The following is a 25,027-nucleotide window of genomic DNA, read 5'->3' as shown; positions in this document are numbered from 1 at the left end:
ACACCTATTGCCCCACGAGCCTTAATAGTTTCTACAATAGAAGTGTATTACTGCAATTTAGTGCAGTGATGTCTGGAAAATTCCCATTGCTTTTGATGTAAATGTATCTCATTTTGCCATGAAAATCACCAAACACATCAAGAATGTCCTGGAAATATTTCCTTTCTAAACATCCCTAAAACGGAGAAATGGTTTGAACACCAGTAGGGGTAGGATGGTAACAAATTAGCTAATAGAAACATTTAATTTCTTGTCATAGGCAAAACCCTTTTTCTCACGCAGCATCCTAGAGTTGTCCTCTCTGTTAGGTTGTTCCCTCTGTAGCTCATTGAATCTTCATTCTGCTCCATGGACTGAGCTGCTCTAATTGTAGTTCTTCCAGAGCAAAGACAAGAGATTCACGTCTCTTTTTCTTTATAGCTTTCTGGTAATTCTGAGTGGAGAATGTCTTAGAGAATACATCAGTAAGGAATGCAGCCATGTTCTGCAAATCCTGAGTTAAAACACCAGTACTGCTACTCATGTCAGTCACAAATGCCTTTTCTCCATATAAACCTCATACTAACGTATCTCTTACCTTCCAGAGCTGAATAGTGGCATTACCAAACGGCTGAAAAACACTGAAATCCAGGAGGGAGAAGATTGTACTTTTGAATGCATTCTGTCCCATGAAAGCATTGATGAGTTCAAGTGGACACTGAATGGAAGCAGAGTGGAAAGTGGTGGGCGATTAAAAGCTTCTAACTTGGGTTGGAAATATACTCTCCTTATCAAAAGTGTGACTCCTACTGACGCTGGGGAAGTCGTTTTTTACTGCCCGTGGTCTAACCTCCAAAGCCTCTCTGTCTGTGAAAGGTAATGAGATGGGAGAGATTCTGGGGCCTGATTCCTTCAACTGTCTTCTGATAAGATTGTCGTGAGAGCTAACTCATAATATGGTTAAAGTGAATAGCAACCTTCTACTTGAACCTCGAAGCACTGAGAATTTCTCTTAAAAATAAGTAAAAGGAGGAAACATTTTACACAAATGTGAGAACTACCCAAAGCACTGGGGTAGTGTTGGAAATGGGCATCTCACTACAGCTTGTTCCATTAACAGTAAATCAGGAATGCTCTGTTGAGGGAACTGTGGGAGCAAATATCCTCTAAATATAAGCTGAAGGGATGGCCTTCACATCATCTAGCTGTACAACAAATTCCTATCTAGAGCATGTGCATCTGAGAGCATCATCCGAGGCTCCCAGTGTGATGAGTGGAGAGAAGAGAGAGGCAGTTTTCAGACATGGTTCATCATCCTCAATTGGGTAGATTTAAGAGAGAATAAATGCTGCCTGGAATTCTATTGTCTGTACTTTGCAGATTACTACTGGCTGTAGGATGGCGTCTGTTGCAAGTGCCTCTCTAACTTATCTCCAGCATGTAGATGCATGTATTTTGAGAGAGGCATCCTACCCTAAGTGTATGTTACTCAAAAAGCAATGTTTTCTTCCAGGAAAACCTACTGAGGTTTCAAAACAGCTGGAGGATAAGACAGCAGCAGCAGGGCAGGACATCAGCCTGAGCTGTGAGCTGTCAAAACCGGATTTGAACATCAGGTGGTACAAGGATGGCAAAGCAATCAGAAAAAGCCAGAAGTACGACTTGCAGCAGGAGGGAACTGGGGCCATTCTGATCATCCATGACTCTACTGCCAAGGACAGTGGGGAGTACCCCTGTGAGACAGAGGACTCCATAACAAAAGCCAGGGTCACTGTGCAAGGTGAGTTGAAAAGCACACTGGGGATGGCATGTAGAGAAGTTGAGGTAAATATCTGCAGCCTGTGGGTGATGTTTTTCTCTTCTGTTTCCTTGAGCAGGATCAATTCTTAGTTTTCAGAAAATACGATGGATTAAAATCTTTTCCTTAAAATAATCTGGAAACCGAATGATTCTCCAGTGTGATGTGGATCTGGGCAGCCTGGTCTGGTGGTTGGTGGCCCCTTGACAGGGGGTTTAAAACTAGATACTCTTTGAGGTCCTTTCCTACTCAGGCCACTCTATGATTCTGTGATCATTCTATGGTTCTATGATCTTGGTTGTTAGTGAGCCAAGAAAAGATGGCAATCTGAATTAGTCTATATTGAATATGTGTAATCAAAACTATATGCAGTTTATCAGATGAGATCCTACCAGCGCATGTATAATGGTATTGAACTTTCCAAGCCAACCAGCCAAATAAACAACAACAGACCCCAAAAGCCCAACAACCAGAAAACAAGAAATGTTCATATCCCAGTGTTTTTGTTAAGTTCAGTGCTCAAGCAAGCAGGAGGGAAGAGCTCCTTCCCCTCTACTCCACACTGGTGAGGCCGTATCTGAAGTAGTCTGCTTATGTCTTCTACTCCCCAGTACAAGAGAGACACAGAGCTGCTGCAGAGTCCACTGCAGGGCCACCAAGAAGATACAGAAGTTAGAGCAACTCTGCTATCAGGAGAGGCTGAGGGAGATAGGGGTGTCCAGCTGGAGAAGGGGAGGAAAGTTCAGATTTTGGAAACCACCACATCAGCTTTAACGGAGTGAACCAGTTCCAAAAGCTGTGTTCCAAAAGCACTGCTAAATAGCCCCTGTGACTCCTCGAGCTTACTACAATAAAAGAACAACACATGGGGTTGTTTAAACGTTGAGGCCAATGCATCCCATTCCTATGGGAGGTAGTGATATGTGGAGGAACTCAGTACAACAGGGTACCTTTGGAAAAGCATGTATAAAACATTAATTGCATCAATCAACAAAATGTATAAGTGAATAACTGTTCAAATCCATTTAGTGCATTTCTTACTTCTATCACGTTTTTAATTCTCATTATAATACCAATAGAAAAGAAGAAAAGCACTTTTTCAGCAGTCAGTTTACTACAAAAAGAAAATACTTCATTTAAAGCTTTTGCAGCTCCATCTTATCTGTTTCTTTCTCAAGGATTTGATCATGAATTATACATTCCAGCACAACATGAAATATTTAACTGATGCTCTTCAATTCCTTTTCAGCTTCCCAAACAAAGAAATGAGTTTGAGCACAGGAAAATTTGGGTATACAGCTGTGAATCCACTAACGTCCACAGTAGCTTTCCCCTGTTTAGTGTCCAGATCAATGGGACAGGAGCCTCAAAAGACTTCAGGTTGTCAGCACTGCTCTGTGTGCTGTAATTACAGGAGAAATGTGGATGGATTTTGCAAGTATGAATTTAGGCTTGATGCTCTGAAAATACTCCTGTAGATTTCTAAAGGCTAGGAGGGAAATATATGAGGAAAAAGGAGTGTAATGACTATTACTAATGCAGTGAAGCTATTCTCTTGTTCCAGAATTTCTTCATGCTGTCAGGAAGGTCACAGCACTGTAGTGGGACACCAAGCAGTCAGGGAGGCTACACTCTCAATGTCCTGGACTCCTTGCCCATACTGTGCTTCTACAATGCTAGTTAATCCCTAGTGCTGTGCTGAAGAGGTCTGACGTGAAGCAGAGATAATTCAGGTCAGGAGTTGTAAGTGATTGCATTCAATTTAATTTTAATAAGTGCGCATAAGATTATAACTGGATAGAAATAGAAGGTTGATACTATGTAGCTATATACAATATCATTAGCTCTGGCTGTTCAAAGTGTGGAACAGTTATTGATCAGCTGGTATTGCCTTTGAGGAAAAGGACAGAGATCTCTCCTAGATTTCATTTAAGGGCTGACCACTAAGGCAGCATCTCTTTCTGGAGATCGCTCCTTTGTGGCAAGACTCAACCTTTTCCATCTTGTCTGAAGGCCTCAGAGTTGATGAGTTTTTCCCATAGATAACATCTGATTATTTATTTACAACTGTTCTTGTGTTATTCCAACTGTACATTACTGTTCTTGTATTATTCTAACCATACATAACTATTCTTGCCTTATTCCAACTGTACATCTGACTGCACAGGGTTCAGTGTAAGTAATGCCCAGAAACCTGAACTTGAGGTACACTTGGGAATTCTCACTGAAATCCCAGCTGATTATTTTTTCCTCTGCAAGATTTCTTGGTATGTTCTTCTTCTTTTCATTCAGAGCCAGGAAGACTGAAGGAGCAAGCTCTTACCTTAGCTTTTGTTGACTTCCACATTTCTCCTCAGGTGGACCAGATTACAGTTAATGAAGAAAGTGACATTAAAACTTCCTCATAGCTTTCTCTGAACTAAATCCAAAGTGTATCTTGTGCAACAGTTGGCTTTACTTGACCTCTTTCTTCCTAACTATAGATATATTAAGAATGTGTCTGTTTGCATCTGCTTTCCAGCACATTTGTTTGTCTGGCTGTCAATACATTGCAGTTTAGATGGCTTGGAAGACATAAATTACATATTTTGCCAGAAATAACAAGAAAGAAAATAGAGTAGATGTTGGATTTCTAGAGTACTAGCAATAACATTTCAGGCAACATCTATCTGACACCTGAAAAATGGGGATGTACTAATAATTTGTGAAAGGCCATTAATCTGCTGTGCTTGCAGGCAGTGGATTTTTGTGGGTGCAGTGCAGCACATCCTCTATGTACCATCTGTTCCTCAGAACAGGTTCACTATAAAGTGAGATGAAGTTGTTCTGGCATGGTGTTTCAAATACAGATGCTCTCAGAGGCAGCTGGGTAGAGGAGGAGGTTCCTATCAGCAATTAATTGGTTACATTAATCTTAGAAGGTATTCTGTCTTTTATGTGTGGAAGGGGGGTGGGGGATCATGGACTACAGTCTATGAATATACTACTGAAGCAGTGCGTTTCTATATGAACTCGGAGGACATCAAGTCAGGCCTTGTTTTGAGTTATACTTGGATGAGGTGATTGGGATAGTGCCTGATGTTATGAGTGTGTCATTCTCTGCAAATCTGTGGGTTCATTTCCAGGGGAAAGCTGAAAATCAAATGTAGCACCTCCTGATTGTGTACAGTGTAATGCTGACTTGTGCTGCATCTGTGTTTTCAGTAAGATAAATGCAATAGTTTTGCTGTTTGCTAGCTAGCATTTTAAAGATAATTCTGGATTTGGATACACCTTTTTTCAGATGTTCCATACAGAAATGCGCTAACAAATTCATTGAGCCATATCCAGTATAATTTGTTCAAATCTACTGACATGAGCGTAGCCATTCTCTTTCACTATTTTACTTACCTTCTACAGCAATTCTTCTGTTAAAGAAAACGTATTCTTGTTGTTCTGGCTGTCTGTATGTATGGCAATTGCACTTCCTTCTGTTTTGGTTTGTTTGTTTGTTTTGCCCGAATGTCGCACATCTGAGAGCCTAATTGCAACAGTAAATCCTCTAACTAATGTGTTGTTTTTGTAATAACTTGTAGGCTTTCTGGTTGTAAATCTTTCCATTCCAAGGCAGTAATATTCCACAATACTCTTGGAAGTCTGTGAAACAGAGACTACCAAAACAGGTTTTAGTTTCTTGGCATAACTAAAGCGATGAGATACTTTTCTAGGTTTCCTCTAGCCTTCTAAATTGATTTCTTCTGCAGATAAAGGGTGGGGGCAGTGGAGAGTTGGTTTAAATTAAACTGGATGTGATTTCAGTGATTTGACAGTTACCTTTTGAATAACAGAATTACAGCTGGATGGCAAAATGCCTCTTGGTGGCATCGCAGCTGTGATTATCCAGCTAACATAGCTGTCTATCCGAGGGAGTTCACAACAATTTGCCCTTGAGCCGAGCCGGGGCCGCCCGGGCAATGCGCAGCAGTGCCAGCAGATGGCACTCGTGGAGCGCAGCAGCTCCGGAGCTTCTTGCAAAGGAGAAGAAAATTCCGTCGCTCTGTGCCGGGCTCAGGGCTGGGCTCGGTTCACCGCTGGGAGAGAGCCGGGGTTCTCAGACGGTGCCAATGGCGTTAGGCCGTGTATTTTAATATAGATCGTCTGGTTCTGGGCAGATCGTCTGCCCGAGCAATGCCTTATCAGGCCTTTCTGAGAGTTCATAACATAGTGTGAGCAACTGAACAGGCTGGTAGCCCTTCCAACCAGTGGTTTTATGGTTCTCTTTACTACCTTAAGGAAATAAGGAGAGAACTGTTAGACTTTCATAGGCTATAACTACAAATGCTTGACTTTGTGTACTCTCTGCTTTGATATCATTTTCTTAAAATTTGCTTAATTGGTACAAGATTTGTAGAATTTAAGTTATGAAATATAATAGTATATGAAGTTTAAGAATATGATTTACCTACAATTTATTTTTTATTATGAGAATTTCTGTTCTTTTCTTCCTAGAATAAACTTCAGGCAAAAAAACATTTATATTAAATGTAGATTCATTACTAAGTAGAATGTTTACAAGCATTTAAGGTTCATGGAGGATACTGATGTGATGATCCACAATTTAAAACCTATGCACACAATGACACAGAAGCCAGTTATTCCTATAGATACGAAAATAAGGCATGTTCTCTGTATAATTCTGGCTCTGCTAAAATATGCACAGTGTTCCTGAGAATTTTCTATAAGTAATGCCTATGAGAGACAATTGATAATCCTCCAGAAACAGGCTTTAGCTGAAAATTACAGGACCATTAGGAGTGTAGAATCCTGTGTTGAAAGTAGACACATCGGTCTTGCTCTTTGTAGATTAGCATAGTGCCTTTTAAGTCAACCATTAATACCTTATTAAAATATTTACTACTGTTTTGCACACATACTTGAGAGCATTTGTGTCTTTCCAATAACCAGCATTGTTTCTTTATGGATTTCTGTGCACAACAGCATAGGTCTGTTTTAATCCTGTTTTATGGATACAGGAGTTCAAGCTCAGATAAATGGGGAAAACCACTTGGCAGAAATGGGGACTGTGGGTGGCCCTTCTGAACACCAGCTCAGTACCAGGTGCAGTGTAAGTGACCAAAGGCCAGTGAGCTTTAATCCAACAGTGCTATCATCAACCAAGCCACCTCTTTGCTGTGGGAGAACAACCATAAGGATGCAGTGTGACAGACACTCCCAAGCCTTTTGCAGGGGCTCTGGGAGTTAAAAGGGTCCTTTGAGCCCAGGAGATACTGTGCTATTCCCACTGTGCCCTTTCATAGACTTATAGAATCACAAGGTTGGAAAGGACCTACAAAATGATCTTTCCAGTGGGAAAAGCTGTCAAGTTGAAGGTTTAACTGGAGAGCTCTGTCTGTCTTGTAGTTACTGTCTCCAAGGAATGTTTCTTACACATCTCCAAGACAGCAAGGTGCTGGGGCAGCAAGGCAAGCAGGGAAGAGAATGATGAGCAACACTGTGGTAGTAGAAAGGTCTGAGTATACGGTGTGGGAGAACAGCTTGTCCACTCCAGCATGGTGAAATGCAACGTCCAGTTGTTCCCTGTCTGTGAATACAGAGTTGTAGTTGACTACATAAAGTCGTTTAATTTCATGTCCCCGTCCCAGGAATGTAGCTGTTCTGTCTGTACAAAATGTCCTTAGGTATCAAGATGTATTTGTGTCCCCCAGCTTCTGTTTAAGTTCAGAGCTCATTCCCTTTTGGTAATTTGATGTTGTCAACTGTGCTTTTATTTGTGATTAGCATGATTTTTGAGAACACCAAAGGTATTAAAGAACAAAGTTCATGTGGTTATTATATTATGCTCATTTTTAGGCTATGGCTATGTTGCAGAAAAAGTCACCCCCTTCCATAGACTTCAAAGCTGAGCACATGTTCTACAGTGAAGATGCAGGTGCCCAAGTAAAAACCATCTTGGAGGGATGGAAGGCTACCCTCAGGTGGGAGCCTGATGGCAGTGTGGATGTCTGCTGCCCAGGTCCTGACCTGCTTGTGCCAGTTGTTGCCCAGGGCAGAGCTGAGGGCAAGTGCAGTGCTGGTTGCCTGGGAAATACCACTGTTACTGGCAAATTTGTTGTAAGGTCACTCTTTCAAAGTACCCTTTTTTTCTTCCAAACATAAGCTCATGGATTATCAAGATATTTTGTTTAAGTATTCCTCTCTCTTTCTGTTTCTCCCTCAAAAAAACAAACAACAACAACAACAAAAAAACAGCCTTCCTAGAACCAAATTCAAAACAATCAAATGGAATTGCTGAGTAGAAGTATCTCTTCCTGATGCATTTTGATGATGTATTTGTAAGGGTTCAGATTTGTTAGCAACTTTCAGTGGTATCTTAAAACTCATTTCCTTCAAAATCATTGCTTCTCAGTTAGACATGGTCATTTGTGTTGGTTGATATTTTAATTATTTTTATTTTTTTGTTTGTTTGTTTAATCTTTCTCACAGATGCATGAGGCTAATACTAAATCTTGTAGAACAGAATATAGTAACGGCCATGGTATAGAGCAATGCAGATGGAGTCCTGTCTCATGTTGCTGAAAATTAATCATTTATGGCTACTACTACTTGAGACTTGCATGAGATTGCTGTGAGACAGGCCAAGAACATTGGTTCAGCAGCTTCTCTTGGCCTGTTAACCAGTGATAAGCATGACAGGCACACCAGAGGCAGCAGGTTTGGTTGCAGCCTGGAGCAGCTGGTGATCCGGCTGGTAGGAGCCCAGCTGTGCCAGGCAGGGGCTGGGTGGCATGGCCTGGGGCTGACTCCTCCTGACCTGTGCTGGGGTGGGAACAGGGACGGGAATAGTTCAAGGGAGAATTTTAATCTGCATAAAATAGGGACTATTTTAAGAATAAGAACCTGTGTTCATAATTTCATTCCCATGAGTGCCTCTTTGCTCATAAATATCTCCTATTTGCATGGAATTGTTTATTGTAATAGCTCTGGTGTTTAGAAGGTACAAATAACATTTCCACTGGGAATAAAGAAGTGTCTTCTCTGACATCTCTAATATCTGCCTTGTCTACTTTTGAACTAAGGAGAAGTATTTTGAGAGTAATTTTTAAATAGTTTTCAACAGCTAATGGGAATTCAGGCTTTGATGTATGAGGGATCATCTCAGTGGTCCATTTGCAATATCAGCTTAGAAAAGATGATTCCCAGCACAGCACCCACCTCTGCTGTGGTGCAGCCCAGTCCCTTCCTCACACTTCTGGGGGCTGTGGCCTCTCCACTGGACCACTGGACTGTACGTGCTCTGTGCCCCCAGTGAGGGATAACTGTACTGAAAGGGGGAGGACAGAAACTCTGAGCCTTTGCTCAGCTGAATGGAGACTGCAGCAGCCTGTGCACAAAGAAGGCAGTGTGCAGGAGTTGTATTTGTGTGCTGTGAGGTGGACCAGAAGTGTTGCTGGGCACTGTTCAGGGTTGATTTGCATCATGATACCAGCTATTTGGCAGTTAGCTTCAATGAACCATTTCTCTGCTGTTGTCTGTTGGTTTAAACTGCAATACTGAATGAAGAAATTGTCTAGTAAATTTATTTATTAGGCCTTTCAAAGCCTAATAATAAAATATGTCAGGCATTAATTTACCTGGAAAGATAATCAGAGACCTTTCATCTGGAGCAGGCAGTCTGGACAGTGTCTGTAAAGTTAATGGGTTATGAAACGAGAAGCTAAGAGGCTGCACAGCTTCAGTCTCTCTAAGGTCCTCTTTGCTGTGAGCAGCACAAGTATGCTGTGTGCCTCTAGAAACACTGCCCAGCCTTCCCCCCTCCTCCACCCCCCACAGCCAATGACAACTTCGGTGGCAGCAGAACTTTTGCTGGCCTGTACAAAGCGGGGGAATTTCCTGAGGTGCCTTTTAATCCACATGGCTCTGACATTTCTTGTCCAGTTTCTGAGCTGTGGGTCCCAGCTGGAGGAACACAGTGCAGTGTGAAGAAGAATTCAGGAGCTGGAGAGATGGGGGCATGGGGTGGCTACTAGGAGGTCAGGGTTCTTACTTCAGACGGGTGGGTGCAGTGTCCATGCAGCCCCAAGCACATAGTGCCCATTGCACTGCATAGCCATGGGGTTCACTGACAGAGCACCAAGGAGCATAGCTGCTGAGATGCATGAAGGCATGCAGTCTCCTCACAGCAAGGTTAAGTGGCACTATGCTTTAGCTTCTTAACTTTACAGTCAGATTAGTGGCTCAGAGGCCCTTAGTGTTTGCTAGACAGAAGCAGAGATTTTTCAGCAAAAGCTGCCTGAATCGTTTTGTATATGGGTCCTATCAGTTTAAATGCCACAAGAGTATCTCTGTTGTCAGGATCATTGGATCCAGGACTTCTCCCTACAGCAACCCCAACTGCTCCAGCAGTGATATGCACTGTGTAGCCCCTGTTCTCCTGCCACCCCTATGTGTGGTGTCAGCCCCATCCCTGATAGCACCTCATGAGCCCAGATTGGCCATCACCTCCTGCCTCATCTGGGGCCTGTCCTCAGTGGAAGTGCTCTCACCCAGTGCCTTGCTAGGGATGCTCAGTGGTGCCATGACAATGGCTCTGGGCTTCAGTGCCAGCCTATTTAAGGAATGTATTATCTACTTTGGTAATTGGAAGTGTAATGTATTCACTCCCTGCACAGCACAGCTGATGGCTTCATTTGTCACATTCCTTTCTGTGATTTACGCGGCTGTCACAGTGCAAATAAACCGATTACATTTCTTCAACATTGCTTTCACAAGGCTAGGCTGTGTGATGTGTAAATCAGTAAACAGAGGATGTCTGACTGCTCTCTTATCTTCTGTGGAGCCTCTTTTGATTAGTCTGGATACAGGAGCTAAAACAGGTGTGGAGGCTGTGAGTTGGGTGTGCTTTCTCTTGGAGGAAAAATAGCTGTGTAATGCTGTGGGTGTGCAGCATATGGGAAGAAGTGAAATATGTTGTGTTAAATGAGCCCTACTTCAGCTAGAGGAGATAGCCCAGTTCCAGCTGCTTCTTATGCCAAATCTAAAGGACACAAACATGACATTTTAAAATATGGAATATCTTAAAGAAACAGGAGCAAGATAATATAAAGTGAGGTAAAATAACATATAGATCAGGAACAACAATCCACAGGCCAGATGCAGCCCATGGAACATAGTATAACTATGGAGTTAGAGAAAAATTTCTGCTTTGTTCTGTGTGCTTATACCTCAGGAATGAGAGAAACACTCTGCCCAAGCGTTTGTTAGAAGCAGTGTATGACTGTGATGGAGCCTTCCATTAAGAGTGTTTCTGAAAATGTATTACCATCAGACCATTCTCTGTATTAAATCAATATTTAAACATTCTTTCTCCCTTCTCCAGAGAGTTTTCTCTATTTAAAAAACAAACAAACAAACAAAAACAAACAAAAAAAACAAAAAACACCAATGGGAAATTAGTTGATAGTGATCTTATTTTATATGTTCATTTTTCTGTATCTGCAGCACATCAGAGAGCATGTAATGGGCAGCTTTGCTTTCCATTAGCAGTCTGATGAACCGTGCTTGCCAGATGTGTTAGGTCTGGCCTGCAGGTGAGTCCTGCACCCAGTGGGACCAAGCAGTGAGTAGTGCATGGGCCAGGAGCTGTGCTTCTGTATGAAGTGTCTGCTCAGCCTTTCGCTTTGGAGTTACACTTTCTTTGTGGACGTTATTTCACCTTCACTGAAAGGTACACTGAAAGTAGTGATAGCTCTGCAGATATCATTGGAGTTAAAGCTTGAGACAGCTCTGCTGAGTTCAGTAAAAGCTGATCTATAATATTGAGAGGGGTATGTCACTTTCCTGCACTGCTCACAGTGCTTTTCTTTGATTACTGCTAAGACTCCTGGCTCCATTGTCCATTAGCTGACATGTTTGTTTCCTCCCATTTGTACTCTCACTTTGCTGAAGTCTGATCACTTTCTGCAAGCAGATGAACTTCTGAATACAGAGGTCTGATGAGATTTGAGCAGAATGATCTCAGAAACTGTTGCAATCAGAAATGTAAAAATTCTTTCTGCTCAATAAAATCTCATGGATATTGCCTAAAATCCTATAAAACCTGTGAGATTAAAAATGGGACTTCTCTGGCCTCTTCCCCTCTCTTGTAACCAGACTGGTCTGGGTGTGCCAGATCTGACTGCTGGTTCTCATGAGGATCTCAGATACCCCAACTCAGTCTCTTTTCACAGAATCACGGAATGACCCGGGTTGGAAGGGACCTCAAGGTTCATGAAGCTCCAACCCCCCTGCCTGGCAGGGCCACCAAACTTCCACATTTACTAGATCAGGTTGCCCAGGGCCCCGTCCAAGCTGGCCTTGAACACCTCCAGGGACGGGGCATCAACAACCTCCCTGGGCAGCCTGTTCCAGGACCTCACCACTCTCCTAGTAAAGAACTTCCCCCTAACATCCAACCTGAATCTTCCCTCTTTTTCAACTTAAAACCATTTTCCCTTGTCCTGCTATTAGTGGTCCTTTCAAAGAGTTTACTCCCCTCCTGGTTACAGGTTCCCTTCAGGTATTGAAAGGCTGCAATGAGGTCACCCCGCAGCCTTCTCTTCTCCAGGCTGAACAAACCCAACTCCCTCAGCCTGTCCTCATAGGGGAGGTGCTCCAGCCCCCTGATCATCTTCGTGGCCCTCCTCTGGACCCTTTCCAAAATCTCCATGTCTTTCTTGTACTGAGGGCTCCACACCTGGACACAGTACTCCAGATGGGGCCTCACATGAGCAGAGTAGAGAGAGATAATCACCTCCCTATCCCTGCTGACCACCCTTCTCCTGATGGAGCCCAGGATACCATTTGCTTTCCAAGCTGCCAGAGCGCACTGCTGGCTCATGTTGAGTCTCTTGTCCATCAGGACCCCCAGGTCCTTCTCTGCCGAGCTGCTCTCAAGGACCACTCCTCCCAGCCTGTACAGGTGCCTGGGGTTCTTCTGGCCCTAGTGCAAAACGTTGCAATTTGCTGTGTTGAACCTCATTAGGTTCACCTGGGCCCACCTTTCAAGTCTGTCAAGGTCCCTCCAAATGGCATCCCTTCCTTCCTCCATGTCAACCGTAACACTCAGCTTGGTGTCTTTTGTGCTAATCCTGTACAGTCCATCTTTTTCTACTTGACTACCTGCCTCTGCATCCTGCCTGCATAGAGCATTGCTCTTGAGCACACAGTTCACGCTATAGAAGAGAGCTAGGTTCAGCTTGTGGGATTTGATGAATGCAGTCTGGAGAGATGCTGCAGTGCTTTCACGTGGCTCCTTGTGACTCTCCTTCTCTTCTCCAGCTGCCAAGGAAGCAATGAGTGGAGAGAGGAGTCCTAGAGTGCCTTGGCCCCCTGCTGGGTGCGAATTCCAGAAGGTGGGGATTGTTCCTCTTCCTTGTGCTCTTTGGTTACTTGTACCTCAGCATTCAGAACTTGAAGTGCCCCTCCCAGCAGATGAGGGGCGGTGCTACTCTGGCTGTGGGACTGTCTGCAGGGTTAGCAGCCTCCAGTGAAGTGCTGGGGTGTGTGAAGTTCTCTCAGTGAAAAAAATCAGCCTTCTGCACTTTTGTGCTGAATATTAACCACGTTTCTGATCATCATAGTTCTGAATTCTACATCTTGTCTCAAAATAAGAAAGCAACAAGTTATTGTTTAAACCGAAGTAAGTAAATAAAATAGAAGCTCTTGCTATGGAAAGAACACTTTTGTTCATTCTCCATAATGCATCTTTTCCTGCTAAGATTAAAAGGTTTTTATGTATCTTCTTCACTTTTCCTTGTGAATTGCCTTTCTCAGGGTCACAAGCTATTTACATATGTATATATATGGGAGGAGGGAAGCACCACTTGTTCTCCAGACATTCACTCTCTTCTCTCATTCCAGGAAATCTCAGCCATGCTTTGCATTTTAGGAACAACACCAGATTTCCAGGAATATTGCAGTGAGTAAAGAGTTTCTTACCACCATAGACTTTGAGGGCACTGGGTTGCCTATGGTCCTGCTCAGCCAGTATCCCATGCACTGGGTTGTTTTCTGTGACTTGGTTCTCCTTTTTGGAATCATAGAATCCTTAGAGTTGGAAAGGATTTCTGAAGGCCATCTAGTTCAACCCCCCCTGCAGTGAATGAGGAAATCCACAGCTAGATCAGGTTTCCCAGGGCTGTCTCCAGGGATGGGACATTTCCTATCCAGATCCTCTCATTTCCAGCCCCGAGGATTACTGCTCTGAGGCTGCACATCCCACTCATCTACCCATGTGGTATTTCTTCTGGCACATCACTTCGGGTTTTCCCTGAACCTGTGTCCTAAGTATGGTTCTCCTACCCCATGGACTCTGGGCATTGCTCTGTGTGCTCACATCCCAAGTGCTGTGTCTGCATATGCCCCAGAGCCCCCACTGCTCCTGGGCTCCCCTCCAGTGACAGGACAGTGGGGACTTGACTTTGCCATGGATGTGACTGCATCTCACAGGAAGAAGTCCATTCATGCTCCTGTCATGTACAGTGCTAAATAAATTTGGGAGTTGCTCAATAGCTCAACAGAATGACAGCCTTTTTCCTTAAAGATAGATATTGCCTTTAATCAGGTGCTCACTTGCTTTGCTTGAGTAAGCCAAACTCATTCCAAGAACAAAAGGGCTGCCATTGCAATAGCCTGGCTTTTCAATTTCAAACTATCTGCAGATTACAGAATAAATGAAATATTCAGTATACACAAATACTATACAGAATGATATGATACAGACCATTTCATTTTCTTTCATCCTTTTCTAGCTTACTGGCTTTTATGTAATGGGTAGACCTACATCAAAAGCCATGCTCAAGTAAGAACAAACAAATACTTAAAGCACACATTACACATGGCATTCCTAAGCCTTCTGTAAATGATACAGAGTTATTCTTTGAAGAATAGAGAGGCACTCTAATAAACTTCTCTATGAGACCAGACCATGACACGGTGACAGAGCGGCATTTTTGAGTGCTTGGCATATGTAAGATACCAGCTGCCCTTGGGGGAGAATGTGTATTTGACAACAGAAATAAGGGCAGTCTTTGCTGCTAGGACCCTAGGACACAGTGCAATGTGCATCTTCCAACTCTTTTTAACCGTATCTGTCACTCCTTCAGTAAGGAGATGTGAGCTCCATCTCAGGCAGCACCGCACTGCCAACTTGTCAAGCAATCTCTCATGGTCCTCTTGTAGTATCCCTTACACCTGGGACATGTATTCAGTCTCTGAGGGACTACTTCATTGACTGTCTGTCTCTGCCTGAACATCTTTTCTGCCTGTCAGGGTGCTGGCAGTCTGGGGTATTTCCTGCTGTGACCATGAGATCCTGCTCATCTCCAGGTGGGGGCATATCACTGCAGTCTGACTGCGATCCACTTGCTCTGTGGGTCAGGAGCCAGACATGTATTTAGAGCAGTGTTTGGGAAGGACAGAAGCTCTGGTCAGAAGTGCTATGGGGGACAATACCAGGCCGACTCTCTGAGTATGGGATATACCCTGCAGCTGGAAAACTGACATTCATCCAGAAGGAAAACATCTGAGCAGTTTGCCCAGCCTGTGACACTGGAGGAATGTACACTGCTCAGTGCCTTTGGGACTCAAATGTGATCCATACTGAGTCTGACCAGTGGCTCATCGTGTTGACGCAGAAGCTCTTCTGTTCATATCTTCTGGCTCATTAAGTCCAGACAGTCACTGACTGCAGCCGTAACCCTTCTCTACTTTCATTCCTGTGGGAATCTCTTAGTCAAACATAAAATTTCAGCATTATACAACCAAACTTCATTGTTAGTAAGGCCTGTACAGTAATGCTTATGTTTTCTTAAAATATATGTATGAGTTCTCCCTTATATACACTCATTCCAGTCATTTATAGTTACTATTAATGATTCAGCATTTTTCTGTGGTTTCAGGTTTTCCATGCCACCCATGCTATTTGCCAAACTAAAGTCACTGCTACTTTTTGCACCAGAGACTATGCTACATATCCTGTAGCCAGCCCGCACTGCCATTTAGACCACCTGTTCTCAGTCTGTTCTAGAAGTTTCCCACAATGTCACAATTGCCAATATGAGAAGGATCTCTCTTACAGCACAGCAAAAACTTCAGAGTTTTTATTACAATATTTCAAATGTGAAACAAATCTCTCCAAGTGGGAAGTGACCTCATCCCCTGATCTGAGTCCCCTCTCCCTTGGCACATGGTGGTTCCCTGGGGCATGTCCTTGCCACCAAAGTTCAGCCGATCTTTCTGTATCTCCAGAGACTGTCCCAAAACTACTCACTGCACATTAGTATCAGCTCTCCTTCCAGCATCAAAGTGCAGATGAATCAGCCGGGCTCTTCCTAGGAACTCCCATCTCTCTTCTCACTTCTTAACCAAGTTGAATTTTAGTTCTGATCATGCTTCAGTGTCCACAAAAACGTGATGAAATATCGTTAAGCTGACTGAAATTGAGTTTTATTTTGCTTTCAGAGGGTACTTTGGAAAATTTTTCTTTATCTTTGTCAGCCTTTGTAAGTAGTTGAATGACAGCTTTACCTGTCTCCTGTGATGCCTTGCAATGTGACATGCTCCCTGTGAAGTGCTTTTCTCAGAACTATTATCCTGTATGGTACAAATCACACACTTTATGCCCAGCACCTCCTCCTACTCATGCCATTTTCTCTTAATGCTAGCAGGTCAGACTGTGTCCTGGATGTTATACCTTGTCTGTTGTGTTCCTTCCACCCAAGATATCTGTTCTCATCTCTGATTCCAGGACCTCAGGTCCATTCTCCCTTGTTCCTGATCATCTGTCCAAAGCACAGCCATTTCTGTGTTTCTTACAGCCTGCATCCCCTCTTTAAATGTTGGGCAACAATATCCATCATCCATTCAGCTGATGTCCTCAGGAAATAATCATACATCTGTGGCCACTTCACATCATTTACCTTCTAACTTTCTAGATATCATTGCTAAATTCTCACTAATTCATTTCTTCTACCTTTGTGTAAAAGTGAACATACATATTACGGCATCTCCCTGCTCTTTCCCTTCCTTTCCCCACCATTAATTTCATTTCCCTCAAGCCCAGAGGGAAATGCTGGAAGGATGCACCTTCCTGTGAATGTGCCCATGACTCTCCTAAAGCTTGCCTTGTACCAGTCTCAAGTCCTTCATTTCTTTCCTTTTCTCATTGCATCCTTACATTACTCCCTTAAGAGGGTCCTGGTCACCCAAGTCTCCACATTATGTCTTCACATTTCATCAGTCTTCTTTGATCTGTGCTAGCTGGCATCTAGCATTGTCAGTCCTTTCTGGTTTACTTCTTGTAGTCAGTCCTCCTCTTTTTTGGCTATGACATCTAATGGGTCACCCAGTCTGCTCTGATTTATGGTATCTCTCTCCATAAAAGGTTGTGGAAGTGGCACATAACTCCATAAGTAATCCCATTCATCAGAGCAGAGTCAGAATAATCACCTATTTATCTCCTATTCAATAGACTTGCTACAGCACTCATTATGAATTCATTTAAACTGATGCACAGTGTCCCATTATGCACTAATGGTGATGAGAAACATGACAAAACAAATGCCATTTTAAAATTGAGAAATGAATCTGTTCAGCAAGATGTATAACTATGGCTACTCATGAATTCTTACTCTTGCAGTCTTCTGCAGCACACACCTTGTTGTCTCCTCATACCTGAGCTGTACCCTGCTATGATGCTTCTGGCAGAATCAAATCCCCCCCTGCCATGGCTACCAACACATGTTGAGGCTGCATGACTCCTGCATTCCTACAGCCCACCCCTCAGCACAGCCCCTGTGCAGAGCTCCCACTGTTGCAGTGCTTCTCTCATGACTCTGTAGCACCAGCACAGCCTGAGTCCTTGGTGCTGGGGCTGGGAATTGCCCAATGACTGTGGCCATGCTGAGCGCCCTGACTGTGCTGCACTGCACCATGCAGTCCTGGTATGGCTCTGAATGTTCTTCAGGTCTCTCCCCTGTTCTTATCTTCAGGAGGATGGACTTTGTAGGGCTGTTAAATCTTCCTCTGGCACACCTTTGAAGCCATTACTTCTCATCCTATCACTAGTTAGCTGCTTCTGCTGAATAGTTTTCCTAAGGCAGTGGTTCGGCTCTGTAATGTAGTGCTGCAACCTTCTGTAGAAACAGCCCAAAGGATCCCAGCCATGTGTATGACTGCCCAAGAAGCTGATGTCTGGAGCGGTAGGATGAGTCCAGGAGCTTGTGGAAATCCTTGCCTTGCCATGGAGCCATATGTTTGAAGACTTTGATCACAGCTTTGCGGGGAAAAAAAAAGCACACTGGGAGATGATGGCGAAAAGATTTCTTCAGAAAAAGAAGCATGTGTAGAACAACCCCTCCTCTCGTTATGTTGCTGATGCTCTGGGTGCCCCTGTTCATGCCGAATTGTTCTGGAGGTCAGCCCTGGATAGGAGTGTGTCAGAGGCCAGCAGACCCAGCACTGCTCAGGGGGTTCAAGCCTCTGCCAACCTGGTACAGATAGTGGGGCTGCTAGAATGTGTGATCCCCCTTTCCCCACCCTTCTCTCCCCCCCCCCCCCCCAGCCATGTCTAGGCTGTAGGAACAGCAGTGGAGTTGTTGTTGTACCTGTAATGATAGTTCTGACCCTGGATGTCCCACCGCTCACTGGCTGCAGCATCTCCTCTTCAAACTTCTGACTTCTAAGGGCTTTGGTTCATGTGGAAACTTCTCTCAGAGGTCTTGATGAGGAGCAAGTTGGATGCAGTCCCAGAATAGCACCACTAACAAAAGCTCTCACAAACAGCCAACCAAAATGCATCCTGAAGTGAGATCACAGAAATGATGCAAAGCAATCAGATGAGAGACATGGCCATAAAGAGCTGTTAGATTTTTAGAACAGAGCTTCCCTTTGCCTCAGAATAGCAAGAGGATTGCTTTACATGTGCATGTGGCCTTGTAAAATTCCAGTATCTGGGAGTTGTGTGTGTTTAAAACTGCACGAGCAATGCAAGGCGCAGTGTCAGCTTTCAGCTGCATTAAATCAACAGGTGGGTGTGCAGTGCAGGGCCTCCCCAGCTGGAACCACCTCCTCAGAGCCTGACCTGAGCTGCCGTGTCTCCACCTGGAGCCCAGGGCAGGATCCTGTGCTCAGCCCTGCTCAGGAGGACTGTCCCCTTTGTTCACAGTACTTTGTCACAAAGCCCAGTGACCCATCCAAGCCCTCGTCCTCCAGCCCAGCACACTGTCTGTGTGATACAGACGTGCTCCTCGTGGCTATTCACAGAGGTTTGCTCCAAGTCCTCAGCTCCAAATGCAAATAAACAATTATAAGTCATCAATATGTCTGATATCATGGAATTCTTGGCTGGCAACAGCTATCCTGTGTTGTATAATTGAAAGAAATGCAATGGAGTGTTATTTAATAGGTAATCAATCAGTGCTGTACTTGTACACCTGAGCTAATCAATTACTGCAGGAATGCCAGTGCTGGCCACCTGCTGGGAAACCACCTGTGTACATCAGGGCACCAAAATGCTCCCCTGCTTGTTGTGGGTTCATTAACAAAATTTCATGAAGAAATCTTATGTTCATAGATGCCAGTCATCTAATAAATGTTGTAGAGTTGTTTCTCAATCTAAGCTTTTTAATTTTTATTATTCCATAGAAAGTCTGAAAATGTAATAAAAACAGTTTAATAATTCTAAACAAACAAATGAACAAACAAACAAACAAACAAAAAACCTAAAATGGTAATTCAATGTTCCTGACTTGCTTTAAAAAGATCCCAGATTTAAGAAGTAATTAAAAAGTGCAGGAGAAAAAAAAAATACATCCTAGAAAGCCCATCTGTGCTTTGCAAAGTGGCCTCGTTGGTTCTGGGCTGTGTCCTTCAGTCCTGTGCTTTGGGTGCTGGGTGCCTGCCCAGAAGGTGTTCTACAGTCCACTACCTGCATCTCATCATGTGCATCCCACCTGAGCACTGGGATTCTACAGCCCTCTGTATTGCTATTTTATTTATAAAATGTTACCAATAAAGCCAGAAGCTTCAAACAGATTAGATTCATTCATCCAGCCTTCACACAACGTTGAATTACTCACACAAACCAGGCTGTCTGAGGCAACGACAACAATGTTTTCACAAATTGTTTAATTAGACAACTTCTGGGCAATTTCTTCCAATGGTTTCACTTCCCCTGCCCACAGATATTCTGGTGCTCACCACATCTGTCATAACAACCCTTCCTGGATGCTGGAGTTTTGGGGCCAAGCCCAAATTTTTTATTTATTTTTATTTTTATTTTTATTTTTTGCTTTGAAGGACAAAAAGAAGCATAAACAGCAAAGAACCTTCTTTATTTTTTCCTTTTTTCCCCCTTTTTCTTTTCCTTTTCTTTTTTCTCTTTTCCTTTTTTTTCTTTTTCTTTTCTTCCTTTTCTTTTTTTCTTTTTCTTTTTCTTTTTCTTTTTCTTTTTCTTTTTCTTTTTCTTTTTCTTTTTCTTTTTCTTTTTCTTTTTCTTTTTCTTTTTCTTTTTCTTTTTCTTTTCCTTTTCCTTTTCCTTTTCCTTTTTCTTTTTCTTTTTCCTTTTCTTTCTCTTTTTCTTTTTCTTTTTCTTTTTTTTTTTCTTTTTCTTTTTCTTTTTCTTTTTCTTTTTCTTTTTCTTTTTCTTTTTCTTTTTCTTTTTCTTTTTCTTTTTCTTTTTCTTTTTCTTTTTCTTTTTCTTTTTCTTTTTCTTTTTTTCCCTTTTCTTTTCTTCTTCTTTTTTTAAGGAACAAATTATCATCATTTTGTTTGCTTAGCTGAGAACTCAACCAAGGCCTGGCGGGCAGCTCTGAGGGCACTGCAGGGGACTCCAGGCTCAGCTTCATCACCCCAGGCTCAACCAGAAATCCAAGGTCCCTTCTGCAGCCACAGCCATGAGTCACTGATGTCTTGTGCAAGAAAATTCCTCTTCCCATTTTAAACTATGGATGAGAATTTCATCAGAGGGAAGCAGCTTCGGAACAGACGTTCTCACAAACTCATTCTTTGGCTCTATCTGTTTCCAATGAGGCTTTACAATCTGCCCTTCCAATAGTATTCCCATCTTGTCTGGTGGCTTTTAGCCAAGTTGGTTAATAATTTCTGTTATTGTCCTTCGAGCCTGAACAATTTTAGCTCCTCCAAATCCCTTGTTGTTCCTTATTAAGACACTAGCTACTACTGGAGAAAGATGACTGATTGCAATAGCTGTAGGCAGAACTCATGCTGATTCACAAATCACTTGAAAATAATATGCTTTTTAGCCATTAGAGTTATTAATAGTATGTTTGCTCCCTTTCTTGGGGCATTTAATGCTCAAGGAATTAGCCAATCTGGAGAGTGAATCTTTTAGTTCATAGTGGACACCAAACTCAATCTGTCTAGCTGGAATGGGACTATACACTCATTTTCTTTTCAAGACTCCACAGAATTTGACATTTTAGTAGAAACTTAATAGCTTGCAGTAATTTTTTTTACTACCTGCAGCAAGATTAGCTGCTAAGATAAGGAGCTGATGGAGCTGGTGAGTGACAGGGCACGTTCACCTCATTTAAAATATGCATAGGGGAAGGGAAACACTTTGGTACAGAAGTGCTGCTGCTGCTTCCCAGGCATCCAACGACCCTCAAAAGACACTGCCGTCACACTGAACCTTGCCTATGGGAGCCTAGTCAGAGAGACAGCAGGTGTTTCTAAATGAAATCTCCATGCTGCCTGATTTTAATGGGTCCTTTACTTTGTAAAACCAAGAATTATTAATTAATATTTATACTTTGTTTACGAGTTAATGGGTAACTGGCTTGGGTAAGATCCCTGGATGATCTATCAGTTCACACTGGGAGTAACTGTCATGCAGAACAAGCAATGCTATTAATCAACACAAAGCAGAAGATCACATGGAGGATATTCTTTCTTGCTCTCTTTTTCAGTTTTTTGTCTCCCTCTTTGTTCTCTCCCTCTGTGCACTGTATCATAGAGTGATGGGTAAGACTGTATTTCAGCCTCTCTTGAGGAATGGTTTTGTGGTAAGGAGCCCAACAGCCTCTGGTGTCAATGCTGCTCAACAACCAAAGTTAGTTAATGTGTAGGAAGAAAACAAGTACCTCTGGCATAGGTTTGGTCTCGCAGTGCAGAGCAATGTTCACAATAAAATGGCTGTCTGGGATAGAATGGGACTGTTCCCATATGATGAAACAAATATAGGTCTAACCTGGCATAAAAGTCTACAGCAATTAAACAAGTGGCTGTTCATTTTGGTCTTTTAAAGAATTTCATCGTATCCTGACGCTGTAAGCCTTACCAGGAAACTCAGTATGTGAAAACGGAGGAGTAATGCTTGATTTGATTTGATTTGACTTGATATGATTTTTTTTTCTACTGATTACTGTGAATATCACTATGCATTTGAAATACCTATATTTGAATTGCATTAATCTGCAGAGTGTTTGTGAATCTTTTTAAAAATCTAGCAGTAAAATAATGTCTGCTTGGCATTTAATAATGTCAGATACAACAATAAATATTCACTTAGGATGACTGTTTTTTGCACTGTTCTGTCCATCAAAATATGAACAGAAAATGTGTCCCATTAGTGCAGAAAATGTCTGGAAAAGATACTCCCTGATTAAGGCAGATGTGTCTGCTGATGGTTTGATTTGGAACATGGATTGCTACAAATGAGTCACATTCCTGGGAAGGGGATTTAACGCTCAACAGGTTCAGGCTCCAGGCTTTCCTCTGGCTCAGTCTCACTGCTCTCTTTCTGCTTCACACTTCTTTCGTACACAACAATTCAGTTGTCCCTTATTAAGAATGCTCCCTCTGTCACTTCTTCCTCAAGTGCATAACCTTGCTACGCCCAATCATATTAAAGAGTGACTGAAATGGCTTTGCTTTCCATCACAAAAACAGCTGCTACATCAGTTGTAAAATCCTGTCATTTATCTTTTCCCATTTATATCGTCTTATTCAATGCATGAGACAGACACAAATGCTCTGTATTATAGATATTAATAAACCTCCAAATTCTGTGCTATTTCCATGCTGGTTAAACATGGAGTAATCCTTAAATGGAAAAATAAAGCAAGATAAACGCAACCAAAACTCAGAAAACCAAGGTATACAGCTTTTGTCTATGTACAAGCAAATCTTCATCCAAATGGCTTAAAGGAAATAATGGTGATATGCACATTCCATGCAATCATCATAAAAAGGAAACTGTACAACAGAACATTTGTCAGAAATCACTGTGAGTAAATGACGACTCTTCAGGAAAATCAGAAACATTCTTTGCTATAGTCACTGTCTAAAAATGAGGAATAGAATGAGATGAAATGAAGCAAACCAAGAGATCTCCGATGGAAGTTTTAAAACATTACAGCTAAAAGCAGAAGCTGAAATAAAAAAATGAAACTGGTCAGACCCTAGAATTAGAGATTATGTGATAGAAACACATTTTGTTAGATTGTGGGTGACATGCAAGCCTGATTTCTTTTAGTTCTATTATAAGAAACATCACTGGATTCAAAATATCTTGGTGTGGTTTTCAATCATACTTCCATTTTACAGATAGATTTTCAGTTCAATACTAACGGTGTCCTTTGAGAAACGAGCAACTACATAGCTGATGTATACATATTTAGTATGCACATGGCAATCAATTCTGGAGGGGCTGGAATTACATGATCTTGAAAGGTCCCTCCAGACAACTGTTCTGTGATTCTATGATATATTCTAAGTATACAAATACACAACAATTAAATGTTTATATAACATGTGTAATATATACATATATTTAAGAACAGCAAATCACACACAAAAAAATGTTAGACAAATTTTGGAAGAATGCAATTCCAGTCCTCTGCTCGGATGTGCCCAGCCTGGAGGTTTGCTTCCACTGCAGACGTGGGCCAGTCCAGCTCCGACTCTGACTGGGGATGGAGAACCCACAGCTTCCTTGGTCTCCAGCAGAGTGCCTGGCCATCCTCTCGCCAATAGCGTCATCTTGTGCCTGCTCAAAATGTACCTCACTTCAGCTGTGCCCTCTGTCTCTTCTATGTCCTTCCATGTCCATCTGCCAAGGGCCTGGCATCCCAGAGGGCAACCGGATAGGGGAATAAAATGCCCACTCTACACCTCTCACCCAGCTGCCAATACTCATTCACGCAGCATTGCTTCACTCCACCCATTGCCCATCATGCCTTGGTCTCTAAGTGCTACAAATTAGGAGGTTTTTGAAAATGCACAAGGGCATAGATGTTGAAAATATGTACCATCGCTTGGCTAGCAGAGCTCCAGTTAAGCCTTTTGTGTGTTTCTGTAATACACAGATTTTGTAAGGTAAAGGACGATTTGCACTTTCCCTAATAGCTTACTGGTAGTTTGTGTTCATGGCTAACACACACCACAAAGATCTCTCCAGCTGCTTGTCATATCTTTGCAGGCATTGTTTAAAGGATGAACTGTACTGAATAAGTTTCATTCTGTATACATTATTCATCAAAAAAATATTACTTTCATGCACCGCGATTAGTACAGTTGCTGTCCATAGACTTCAGTGTATTTTGCCATGAATTTTTCTATAGCTTTTCAAAGAATACACAGTTCCAGGGTTCTTTTTCTCTGTGCCTTTTTTAAACTTCCTTCAACAATCACTTGTAGCTGGTGATATGTTTCCATTGAAAACCATATTGTGATACAAAGCAGTGTGACAGCTGCAATTTTACACAACATGAAATATCAGCTGAGGAAATTACAAAGAGCATTTCCCTGAAACCACGATTTCAAGAACAAATCAATTACCTCAGTGAAGCTGCTGCTCAGAAATTAAACAACCCTGATTATCCTCAAGTAAAGTTCAGATCTGAGGAACTCACGCTGAGGCCCACTTGGAGTTAGCAGAAAATCTTTATTCTAGGGTAATTGCAAGGAAGGAAGGTTGCGATCCCACACATGTTGATAAGGAAAACCATTATTTATTACCGCTGTTTGTCTTGCTCCAATTCATAGGAAGGAGAGGAGGTTCTTTGATATATGTATACCTGACGTGAGATTAAGAAACAAAGAGTTCAAATGTTGGTCCAACCAGCTTATTACAAATCTTAATCAGGGAGATGGGGAAGGGGAGGACTGGCAACTATTATGAATTAGGGTGATAGGGAAGGGAAAGAGGGCAATAGGAAATATAGGAAAGAAGCAAAAATTGCATAAAGC

The 25,027-nt window shown here is 42.4% G+C and overlaps 1 long non-coding RNA gene across 2 annotated transcripts; it reads left to right on the top strand.

Moving 5' to 3' along the window:
• The first annotated feature begins 1,498 nt into the window (after nt 1–1,498).
• On the top strand, nt 1,499–8,818 carry LOC146752856 (uncharacterized). 2 transcript variants are annotated; one of them, XR_014940360.1, is made up of 3 exons: nt 1,534–1,759; nt 3,342–3,510; nt 7,628–8,818. It is a non-coding gene; the product is annotated as an uncharacterized LOC146752856 (long non-coding RNA). The 2 variants fall into 2 exon arrangements; XR_014940359.1 differs by lacking the exon at nt 7,628–8,818 and having other exon boundaries at nt 1,499–1,759; nt 3,342–4,615.
• Nucleotides 8,819–25,027: the final 16,209 nt, after the last annotated feature.

Source organism: Coturnix japonica, unplaced genomic scaffold (assembly GCF_054131305.1).
Source record: "Coturnix japonica strain WE unplaced genomic scaffold, WE-NBRP24 Scf041, whole genome shotgun sequence".
Lineage (NCBI taxonomy): Eukaryota > Metazoa > Chordata > Aves > Galliformes > Phasianidae > Coturnix > Coturnix japonica.
The sequence above is the reverse complement of the archived record's forward strand: the minus strand, read 5'-3'. Positions and strand labels throughout refer to the sequence as shown.